This window comes from Chinchilla lanigera, unplaced genomic scaffold (genome assembly GCF_000276665.1).
Source record: "Chinchilla lanigera isolate Chin_1 unplaced genomic scaffold, ChiLan1.0 scaffold00044, whole genome shotgun sequence".
Lineage (NCBI taxonomy): Eukaryota > Metazoa > Chordata > Mammalia > Rodentia > Chinchillidae > Chinchilla > Chinchilla lanigera.
The window spans coordinates 1,014,094-1,025,596 of record NW_004955445.1 but is presented as its reverse complement, the minus strand read 5'-3'; the positions used below and the strand labels follow the sequence as shown (position 1 = coordinate 1,025,596).

The 11,503-nt window shown below is 47.3% G+C and overlaps 1 long non-coding RNA gene across 1 annotated transcript; it reads left to right on the top strand.

Moving 5' to 3' along the window:
- The first annotated feature begins 6,196 nt into the window (after nt 1-6,196).
- On the top strand, nt 6,197-7,932 carry LOC106149409. The gene is made up of 3 exons (XR_001235569.1): nt 6,197-6,318; nt 6,699-6,792; nt 7,580-7,932. It is a non-coding gene; the product is annotated as an uncharacterized LOC106149409 (long non-coding RNA).
- The last annotated feature ends 3,571 nt before the right edge of the window (nt 7,933-11,503 follow it).

The following is an 11,503-nucleotide window of genomic DNA, read 5'->3' as shown; positions in this document are numbered from 1 at the left end:
GAGAAGAAGGGAGTGGGTAAGGAGTGGAGAAAGAGAAGACCGAGCTGAGAAGAGAGAACAAGAAAGAAACAGCAAGAAAGAGGGAGTGAAAGGCACAGAGGAAGAAAGGGAATGAAGAAGGAGACAGAGAGAGACAGAATAAAGGGAGGAGGAGAGAGCCCGGCTCCTTGGGGCAGGTTCGTGTCCAGGGTGCCTGTCTGGGCAGTCAGCCGGCCCCTCCAAGGGTTCCTGGCGCATTTCTCTGAGCTGCTTTCCCAGAGGGCCCCGGGAGCCCCACCTCTGCTTTGGATTTCTTACCCGGAACTTAGGTGAGGCTCCCGGGAGCCGCACAAGCCCACTGCCTCAACCCCAGGGACCCCCACTTGGGACCCCTGGCTGCCCCTGCTTTCCACCTTGCCAGTGGCACCAGAACACAGTGTGATCCTACAGAAATGGAAGTGTGAGGAAGATGACCCGTCTCCTTCCTGAAAATGACATTTTCTGCTGGTTTTTGTTGTTCATTACTGTACGCAGCGTGAGGCTCAAGGCGGCCTTGATGAGACCGAGCTCGCTGTGCGCCTTCCCCGGCAGGCAGACAGCGTGGAGGAGCCACACGCCAAGTTGGTATGCAAGGGACAACTGTTAGGGGCCAGAGGAGAGTTCCGCAGGGTGATTATTTGTAATTGCATAATTGTGATTATTTGTGGCAATTATGTGTCTTTAAATATGCGAAATTTATAATGACAGTTTTAAAATGACACGCTGTTCTGGTCATGGCGGTTGGAGACTGCCCCTCTGGGAGTGCTGCTTGTGGGCATTTCCAAGTCTCAGGTGAGGATCGGGGGTGAGGCGTTCATGGCTTGTTGCGGGGAGGGGGTGTTATGTTGATGTCCCAGGTGAGATTATAATTCAGTACTTTCAGAACTGACTGTGCTACTGTTACAGGTGGGAGGTTCCCCACAAAGTGTGGGGCACGTGTGCTGATGGTTGGGTGGTTCATTCATAAGTAAGAGGCATCGTGGATGCTTCCTGAGAACTTGGTGCTAGCCAGGTGCTGAGTCCTTTGTATCCAAGCAACCCAACAAGAAGTAGGAGTTAGTGCCAGCCCCGTGTGATGGAGTGGTGAAATATGTCCCAAGACCAGGGACTACTGCCCCAGGGCTGCACAGCTGGAAGCAAAAGAGCTCTGAGTCCCTGCTGGTCCTGTGATGCTGTGAGCCATGAGGGTTTCCATCCCATGGCACTGCTGGCTCCACTCCGCCTCTGAAGATCACCAGTGGAAATGCTCAGGCCACAACCACAGCCTCACTCGGCAGAGCTTGGGAGTGTCGGCAGCATAATTCCACGGCGCCTCCCAGTCTTAGCGAAGCCCCACGGCGCACAGAGCTCAGGGCGCTGAGTGAAGCTAGAAGGGACGTTGGGCTGAGCGGTCTAGCGCTCTTCATTGCACAGAGGTGAAGACGGAAGCCCAGGGCAGCGGAGCCGCCCACACCTACCTGGACGGAGGAATGTGAACTTCACTCCAAAACAGTGAGAAACAAATAACCCAAGGAAAATGGACAACAGATGGTGTTTGAACAGGACTACCCCTCAGCTGCCAAGACATCAAATGAGAATGGGAGAAGGAAACTGAGGCTAAGGCTCATTGATGGGCTTCAAACATATCTCTACCATGACAAGAAACAAGAGAGAGAAAGAAAGAGGGGAAGAGGAAGAAAGGAAGGAAAAGAGGAAGCAAGAAAGAAAGAAAAGAAAAGAAGAAAAAAGAGAAGAAGAGAAAAGAAAAGAAAAGAGAAGAAAAGAAAAGAAAAGAAAAGAAAAGAAAAGAAAAGGAAGAGGTACATTGTCCAGACTGTGTCTTTAGCTAGAAGAATGACAATAGGCTTCTGACTTCTGACGCACAGATCTGGGGGGATTTGGGATGGCAGCCGCTATAAGGTCATCTGTGCTGCCCGTAAGTCACGTCCAGGGGAATTTTTGCATTTTGGCCTCTAGAGCTGGGCTGTCTGCATGGTTAACCGCAGGGAGCTCCCCAGGTGGCCAGCGTTGCCCAGGGTGTAGGCTGGACACAGGAGTCTTGCTGGGGACAGGAGGAGGGAGAGGCCACTACAGGTCAGATGTTGATGAGTGGGAGAGAGGAGGCTTGCCTTCCTGCTCTATGTGTGCTTCCTGCCCCTCCCCTTAAACCAAAGTCCAGGATAAGTGGATGGGAAAGCACCAAGGGTCAGGCCCTTTCTCCCTCCCCCTCCTCTTCAAACACCCACCTCCCATTCTTGTCCCTATGAAAGGCACCGCGGGAAGATAAGATCGCCCTCCAAAATCTTGCTATAAAATGGTCTGCTTCCTCTGCTTGTTATCAGGGGTGCCTGATCAAAGAAATGGTGCTGGGCCTGGTTATCTAATAACCAAATAAACATCAGGCTGCCTTCCTGGGCTGCTCTGGGTGAAGTAGGGGCCGGGCCAGAGGAGGATCCAACCTTCTCAGACCCTGAAACTCCCTGGAGACAAGTTGAAGGTCACATGGCTGGTGTGCAGTGGAGCCTGGACAGGAACCTGGTCTGTGGTTGGAAGTCTGGCTCCTCATTCTGACCCTAACTGCCTAGATTCTGAGTGCCTTCTTGTCTACCTCCCCTTGGGTGCCATATTGGAGAAATTCCTTGGGCTTTTGGGGACTCTCTACAGTAGCCACTACACTAGTCTCAGTCTCCTTGTTTTAAGCAGCTGTTGTGTGCATGGGGCAGAGAACAGCATCAGAGGGCTGAACTCAGAACCTGGCACACAGTGGGTATGTTTTGAGTGAGTGGATGGACTGTCGAGTGATTGGATGAGTGAATGGATGAGTGGATGGATAGGTGCATGGATGGATATGTAGATGTGTAGGTAGATGAATGGATGGGGTAAGTGGATGAATAGATGGAAAGATGGATTAGTAGGTGGATAGATGGGTGAATGGAGGATGGGTGAGTGGGTGAGTGGATGGATAATGGCAAGAAGGGTAGGTAGATGAATGGATGGATGGATGGATGGGTGGACAAATGCCTAAATGGATGGATAGATGGATGGGTGAATAGATAAATGGTTAGGGGGACAGAGGGATAGCGAGGTAAATGGGTAGAAGAGTGGATGGAAGTTGACTAGCATTGTGGTTGTTACGATTGTTCTAGGTGGTACCCAAGCTGCATGGCTTGATTTTATCCTCACATTCACCAACTTATTAATAATAATTAATTAATAAACTCATTAACTCATCACTGGATCACCAACCCCCAAACTGTGGAGACATCTTAGTTCCTGGGATCAAGGGTCTCTTTTCTACAAAGGCAGGCTGTGCTTTCCCCATGTCAGTAGGCACAAAGCCAACTTGATGGGTAGATACTGAAACTCTGGTCAGCAAGGAGCAAACACTTCTTGTCACCAGCCTTGCCTACATGGGAGGGTCAGTGCTTTTTCTTTTTAAATTTCTGGTCCCCAGTCCAGCCTGGTCCTCTGTGTGATGTCAGGGCTTTGGGTGCTGGGTGAGCGGGTGAGCAGTGGGGCAGGGCATTCATACCCTCATCCACACCATTCCCAACTTGTTCCCTCTGTTCCTTGTGGGAGTGGGATGTGGTGGATCCCTCTGCCCATGAGACTGACAGTTCAGAGATATTTAGACATAGTAGGGCTTGGAGAGAGTCTTTAGAAGAATGGGATGGCTCAAGGTGTTTTCCTCAAGAAGCAAAAATATTCCGTGTGAAAGGCTTCGTTGGTGTTGGGGTGGAGAGGCAGCCCTGGCTGGGATCAGGAAGGCGGGGGTATCTAATAGAGTTCCTGTCTTAGCACTGCTGTGCATAATATGCATGCTTGGGCACCCTCTCTGAGCCTGGTATCATTTATTTAAAGTAGGAGAATGTTCTGAGGGCTTGGGAGCGAATCCAGCAAGATGATGCTAGGAAGGACGTCAGAGTAGCTTTCTGGTGAGCCAGTGTGCTTGCAGCTGAGCAACTCCCATGTGTGCAGGACCCCTCGCTGGGCTCGGCGCTGCAGGGCGCTGGGGTTTGGAGGGCTCTGGAGATCTTCAGGGCAGTTCTAGATGGTTCCATGGGATCATCCCAGGTTGGGAGGACAGGGAAGGGAGGCAGCGTGGCCTGTCCCTGACCCTAATTTTCCCTGGCCTGAGCAGCTCCCATCCTGGATATGTCTTAGAGTCATCAGAATGCTCACTGGGGTGGGGTACCCCCTAACTGTCAAATTTGAGGACTGTAAAGAGATCCTCAGTTGTTGGAGCGACGCTGTGGGGAGATTTACAAAGTGCAGTGCCTCATGAAAGAGGTACCCAGAGGAAAGGTTCATTCATGTAAACTGAGAACACACACTGCACATAAACACTACACACTTCTCCGGTGTGTGTGTGTGTGTGTGTGTGTGTAAGGCAATACATCAGACAAATTCAAGTGGATACCTTTTTGAAGCAAGAGAAAAGAAGTGGACAAGGAGATGGGAGGGCCAAAAGAAAAATTTAGAAGACAAATGGGAGATCTAACGTAGGCAAACACTCAGGAAATCAATGTAACCTTCTGTGTCTTCAAAAGTAAGAAAAGCAAAAAGAGAAGGTAAAGCTCTGACACCTCCTTTCTGACCTGGGAAACAGGCAAGGGGAATGGGGGGGGAAGCTGTGCTGGTGTCACCCGAGAGCATATTCCTGACTCTCCTGGTTTTTCCTTGGGCGCCACCCTGCCAAGACTGCAGGGCACAGGTGGCATGCACCTTCTCCACCTGTGAGTATTTTTGGAAGCACTGCTTTGGGCAGGGGGCACCTTTCTGCCCCCTCACCCCAGTGCTCCTCCCCACCTGCCAGCTGGGGGCTGAGAAAGGGCAACTCTACCAGGCTAAATTCCTCTGCTGTGTTGGAGGAGTGGAAAATAAGTCAGTCTGTGTGGCTTCAGACTATGTTGATTATGAAGCTCTTAGTTATCCTCCCATATAAGATCAGTGCATGCTTTTAATATAGTTCAGTATTTTAAAAGTACAAAGTTCATTATTTCTCTCCCATTGTAGAATTAACAACGCTTCTAATATACTGTTTGGAAAACATAGAAAGAAAGAAGTGACAGTCATGCAAATTCCTACTGTGTGGGGCCAACCCCTGCTGACACTTGGGTGTATGATTATTTTCTCTCTCTCTCTCTCTCTCTCTCCCTCTCTCTCTATATATATATGCTCTAAAATATGTACTAATATATGTACATCTCTCTCCACATATATCTGTTTTCCCCATGTATATCTCTAAATGTATAGATTTTTTTCACCATATATATGCTCCACACATATATATGTTCTCTGTATATATAAGTACATATGGTCCAATGTATGATCAAATCTAGTACCTAAATAAAGCATGAATTCCCCAATTTCATCTTTTGAATTTATTACCCAGACTTTAAGGAAATGTCAGGTGCAAGACCTTGAGTGGAGTAGGGGTACAGAAGGACAAAAATAAAGTCATTTGGCCCCCCTTTTTTGGGGTACTGGGGATTGAATCCAGGGCCTCATGCATGCTAGGCTCAGGCTCTACCACTGAACTATATTCCTCCCCTCCTTTAAACATTTTTTATTTTTGAGACAGGATGTCACTAAATTGCCCTGGCTGGCCTCAAACTTGAGATCCTCCTGCTTCAGCTTCCCAAGTAGCTATGATTTCCATACCTGGCTGGCCAAAATGTCTTCTGTGTTGGAATTGCCTGTTTTGGGCTTTTTAGGCAGCTGTTGTGAACTTCCAGCTGCTTTGGATTTCAGCTTGGGAGCAGCCAGTTGATTTTAAATTAGAAACACTTTGAGGTGTTGCAGTTTGATGGTTCACCCTCCCCGCACTGTCTAATGGTGGTTGTGGCTGGAGTTTTCCTAAGAGGCCTGGAGCATGGGAGGAGAGCGGACCTAAACTTGGGGTGGGAGATAGCACTCTTCCCCTTCTGGTTGGCTGCCTGGTCTGGAGGTTTTGGGGAATGGGAAAATGGAATTTGAGGACAGGGCACCTTTCAAATTTTCACAGCACAACTCAAGCCAAAGCTTACAGATCCCCCCTTCCTTCTTTTTTAGTTTACAATTAACATTCAAGGTTTAGTCTCCACCCCCTCTTGAAATGGAATTTTTATCTCTTGATTCATGCTATGAGATAAAATCCCTGTTTATCCAGTTGCATGAATAATTGGCAAGCTCCTTCTCACTTGCAGAGCAACCTAGCTGTCTTGCTCCTGGTCTGCAACCCCTGGCAATTTCCGGAGCACTGGTGAGAGACCTTCGCACAATTTCTGCTTGGAGTCCACCGACTTCCCGTCTCGGGTGGAGGTTTATCTCTCGATCAAGGTGCGCGAGTTACAGATTAGACTCTCAGAGTTACAGCGTTGGGGGTGTGGGGGCAGGAAATGGGGGGCATGTCACCGTCCGCTTCGGTTTTCTGGACTCCATCCGTGACAGGTGTGAACCTGGATCCCATCGGGAGCCTCCCTGGCAGCCAGTTTCAGAGTTCACAGCATTAATTAACTCTAATCTGTTCCCCGATAGTTTAAACCAGGCCCAAGATGTGAAAGCCTTTTCTTTCCTACATATTTAATGGATTTAATGAGATAACAATGAGAAGCTGTGTTTAGGCCCTTTAATGCATTTGGCTCTCTGGCTATGTTTATATGATAAAAGGCAGGGGATGTTATTTATGTGCTTAGCTGGGGTTTATCCTTTCGAAACAGGTCTGGACAGCTACCTGTTATATTTGGCTCATGCTAGCTGAAAAAAAGAATTTACAGCCTGTGCTGCAGAATATCCCAGTTCTTCAAGGCCAAGGTAAATGCAACCTAGCGTGGTAGAGAGGCACAATATGCCCCTAAGAAAAAGGGTTAACAAGACATTGTTCCTTCCATCCCACTGCCCCCAGCATCTTTCCACCGAGCTGCTAGGTGACAAACTCTGGGGTCTGATGTGCCCGACAGGTTCTCGTGCCTTCGCGGCTGGCACAGCACTCATTGAAACCTGTTGAAAGGAGCTGCTTCCAAGACGCCGGGGAGCTGCAGTCATATCTCGCCTCAGGGGAGGCAGGGCTTTGATTTAAGCCACTTGCATTTATTAACCACAGGCATCCATGCCGTCCTCCCTTTCATTTGGGGAAGGTGGAGAGAAAAGGAGTTGGAGGCTGATTTTTTTTTCTTGTTTGTCTTCCCAAAGCTCCAGAAAACTAAGAAGCATGTCGTTAGTTTTAGCAAACAATTGGAACCAAACTAAAACCAGATCTCCCTGCAATGGTGGAGGATCTCGAGGGAGACCTTGGTCATGTTGGGCCTGGCCTCCCTATAGGTACTGCTGGCCGTAGAGCACAAGCTGTCAAAAAGTGAGTGGTGGCAGTGACTGTTCTCCTACCATGATTCTCACAGTTCAGACATTTGTGACCTGGTGACTCCAGAGGAAGGAGAGCAGAAAGGGCTTCTCAGCCTGGCCCTCGGGGAAGCTGATGGTGTCTGCCCACGTGCTTTGACAGGCCGGCTCAAACATCCCAAGGACCAGTGGGCATTTCTTTGAAGCTGGGCCCCAAAGTGGCTCTGGGTGGCCTGTTCCCACATCCCACACCAATCCACAGGGTCCTGCTGCGTCTCCATGGCTGTGTGGTTACTGGAAAGGAAAGTGGATGGTGGATTTCAGCTGTCTTTCCTCTATGAAGCATGTACGTGTTGGGGAGAAGAGCAGTGAAACCGCCCGTGATCGTGAGCCACAGCCCTGCTGCTCCCTGGCGAAATATAGGGCCCCAGGACCTCTGCTTGTGGGGTGGGTACATCCCACAGTGGTTTTGGTGCTGAAGATGTCCATTATTTGCACCTCATCAATTAGGCTTGCACAACCATTCTGAGTAAGTGAGAGGGGCTAGGGATACAGCTGAGTGGCACAGCGCCTGCTTGGCAAGTGCAAGGTCCTGAGTTCAATTCCTGGTTCAATTCCCCCTGCCAAGAAAAAGAAACTGAGTAAGTGAGAGGATGTGGGTGCTTGGCACCGGGGGCATGGGTGATATTTGCTCCTGGCAATGATAGAGAGAAGAGGCTGGGTACCAGAAGTCCGCCGCAGCTAATCTCTGCCCACCTCCAGACACAGACTACTCCTCCGCGAAACACCCGCAGCATGCTGGAGAAAGGCAGAACACTTGCTTTCTTTTCTTTGCTGTAAAACAAAAGCTCATCATTTATGCGTTCATCAGCAGATGCCTGTAGAGAGGGTAGGAGAGGCACTCAAGGTGGGAACTGGCTGGAGACGGACTTTTCTCCCAGAGATGAGCGCCAATAAAGATTCTGAACATCAGAGAATTCGGGTCTATCCTCAGTCATGGGCACTTGGGACAGGAGGCAGTGTTCTTGGAGGAGTCTAGCTCCCTGAGAAAGTGCAGGGTCCTGGAGGAGGAGGGAAGCTTAACGCCATGTAGGCAGTGGTGGAAGCAATGGGATGCCCAGGACTGGAGGACAGAGGCCCAGGAAGAGGCTGCAGTGTGCACGTGCCCCATAAAGTGGATGGGAAGCTCCAGAGAAGGCAGGGGGACCCCTCGCTGCCCTAGAGGCCTGGCATGAGTAGTGTTGGTGTTTTGTGCAAGGGAAAGCTGAGGCGACTTCTGGTCCTCTATGAACAGAGGAGGGAATATCATAGGCTCCTTTTGCAGTTGTACCACTTAGGAGAAAGGCTCTGCTGGGTGCTTGTGTATCAGTGCCGCTTACACTGCCGACTTCTCCTTCCATAAGGGCTGGCGAGCAGGGAGCACATCTCCAGCCAAAATTGAATGCTGGCCCTCCATTTTCCTTCCCCTTGAAAAAAGGTGGTGTTGCAATTTAAATTTGAAATGTCCCTCCAAACTCAAGTGCTTAAAGGCTTGGTTGCCAGGCTTTTGGGGGATGTGATTAGGTCCTGAGGGTGCTAGCTAACTTCCTCAAGGGTTAATCCACTGAGAAGATCATCATTTGATGGCTTTATGGGAGGTGACGGGAACATTAGGTAAGGCCTGATGGAAGGAGTGGATATTGGGGTCCTAACCTTGGGGACAATATCCAGTCCCCTTTCTCTCTGGCTCTGCCCCTTTCACTTTGCTTCCTAACTAACACTCGATACTTGCCTTCTTTGTTGGAATATGGGTCCAAGAGTTTTGATACAAGTTCTTTAGGAGATAGATCATTAAGTAACAGCATTGCTGCATCCCGCCCTTCTTCCACAAGCCCTCAGCATAGGAGCCAGCAGGCCATGGACTGGAACCATGAGCTAACATAAACCTTTCCATTTAAAAGATGTTTTACTCAGGCATTTTATCACAGTGTTGAATACTCTGGTTATCTTCTATTTGCTATCAGAGGTACTACCTCTCCCTCTCCGTCTCCATCTCCTTCCCTCTCTCTCTCTCCTTTCAGGTATAATTTGCATACAGTAAAGTCAGGCCTTTTTAGTGTACAGCTCTGTTAGTTCTGATGAACATAGACAGCATTCACCAAAGAATATAAGCGCTTCATCAGCACACTGTCCTCTCTTGGGGGTGACAACCTTTTCACTTCCAGTCCTTGGCAACTGACAATCTGTGTTTTATTCCAATACTTCTGCATTTTCCAGCATGTCCCACAGGTAGAATTGCACAGTATGTATAGCCTTTGAGTTTGGCTTCTTTCCCCTGACACAATGCATCTGAAGGCCACCTGTGCTATGCATAGTTCATTCATTTGTATTAATGAGTAGTGTCCAATCTTGGGGCTATACCATGATTTGTGGACAAATACTGGAGTTGTTTCTAGATTTGGGGGTGAGAAGTAAAACTTCTATAAGCAGGTATAGGTTTTTCTATGAGCATGGGTCTTCATTTCTCTTGAGAAGAACCTATAAGTGAGATTGTTGCATGATAAATGTATAGTGGACTTTGTGAGAAACTGCCAGATGTTTCCAAAGTAGCTGCGCCATTTTGTATTCCCAAGAGCTACGGATGAGCATTCCTGTTGCTTCATGCTGTAATCAGTACTTGTTGGAATTTTAAATTGTTTTTAGCATAATGGATATGTAGTGGTATCACATTATGGTTTTAGTTTGTACTTCCTTGATGACTAATGGTGTTTAGCAGCTTTTCATGGGCTTATTTGTAATCCACGTATTTTCCTCTATGTGTCTGTTCAGATCTTTTGCCCATTTTGTATTTGCTTTGTTCGTTTGAGTATTTGTCACCTATTCTGGATACAAATTCTTTAGGAGATAGATCATTAAGTAATCATTTTTCCCACTTGGTAGCTTTCTTATTAATTTTCTTAATGATGTCTTTTAAAGATTATAAATTGTTAATTTTGATGGAGCACAATTTATACTTTTTTTCTTTTATGGATTATACAGTGGCACCTCAGTTCGCAAACTTAATTCTTTCCACAATTCTGGTCACACACTGAATTGGACAAGGACTAAATCAAATATCCCCCTAAGGTCAATATTGAACCTAACTATTGAATTTGATTTGGTCCTTGTCCAATTTGGTTTGTAACCAGAGTTATGCAAAGAATTAAGTTTGTGAACTGAGGTACTACTGTACTTTTGGGGCCATATCTAAGAAGTATTTGCTTAATCCAAAATGACAAAGTTTTTCTTTTATATTTTCTCTTGAAGATTGTATTCAGCTTTTGCATTTAAGTCTGTAATCTATTTTGAGTTAATTTTTGCACATGCTATTAGATATAGGCTGAGGTTTATTGTTTTCATGGATATCCAATTGTTCAAGCACGACTAGCTGAGAAGGCATCCTCTCTCCATGTAATCACTTTTGCAACATTATCATGAACCAGTTGCCCTATATGTGCCCATCTATATCCGGACTTTCTCTTCTATTCCATCGACCTATATGTCTACCCTTTCTCCAACACCACACTGTCTTGACCACTGTAACTCTTTAGTAAGTCTGGGAATAGTATGGTACAATTCTCTCCCTTCAAATACGTTCTTTTATTCTAACTTGATTCTTTTGTTTGTTTGTTTGTTTTGTTTCGGTTATTTTGTGTTAGTCAGCTTTCCATTGCTATTCTGAAATACCCAAGGAAAACAATTTGAAAGAGGAAAGATTTACTGTGGCTCACAGTGTCACAGGCTTTGGTCTATCACCGGCAGGCTCTATTGATTTTAGGCCTGTGATGAGTCAGAAGCATCATGGTGGAAGGGTGAGGGGGAAGAAAGCCACTCACTTCACAGTTGTAAGGAAGCAGGCAGGGTTGGGAAGAGCCAGAGAGGAGGAGGCAGGGGACCAGGTACAACACTAAGGCCTGATGCCCCTGATGTGTATCCTTCATCTAGGTCCCACGTCCTGTTTCCGCCACTACACGAATGATGCCATCAAATTATGATCTCATAATTATGTGAATCTCATGATGAAGTTAGAGCTTTCATGACCCAGTCACTTCCCAAAGCCTCTCAGCAACCAATGAGCCTTTGAACACAATGAACCTTTTGGGGGAACATATTGGATTTCACCCATAACATCTTTTGCTGTTTTTTTTTTTTTTTTTTTTTTTTTTTT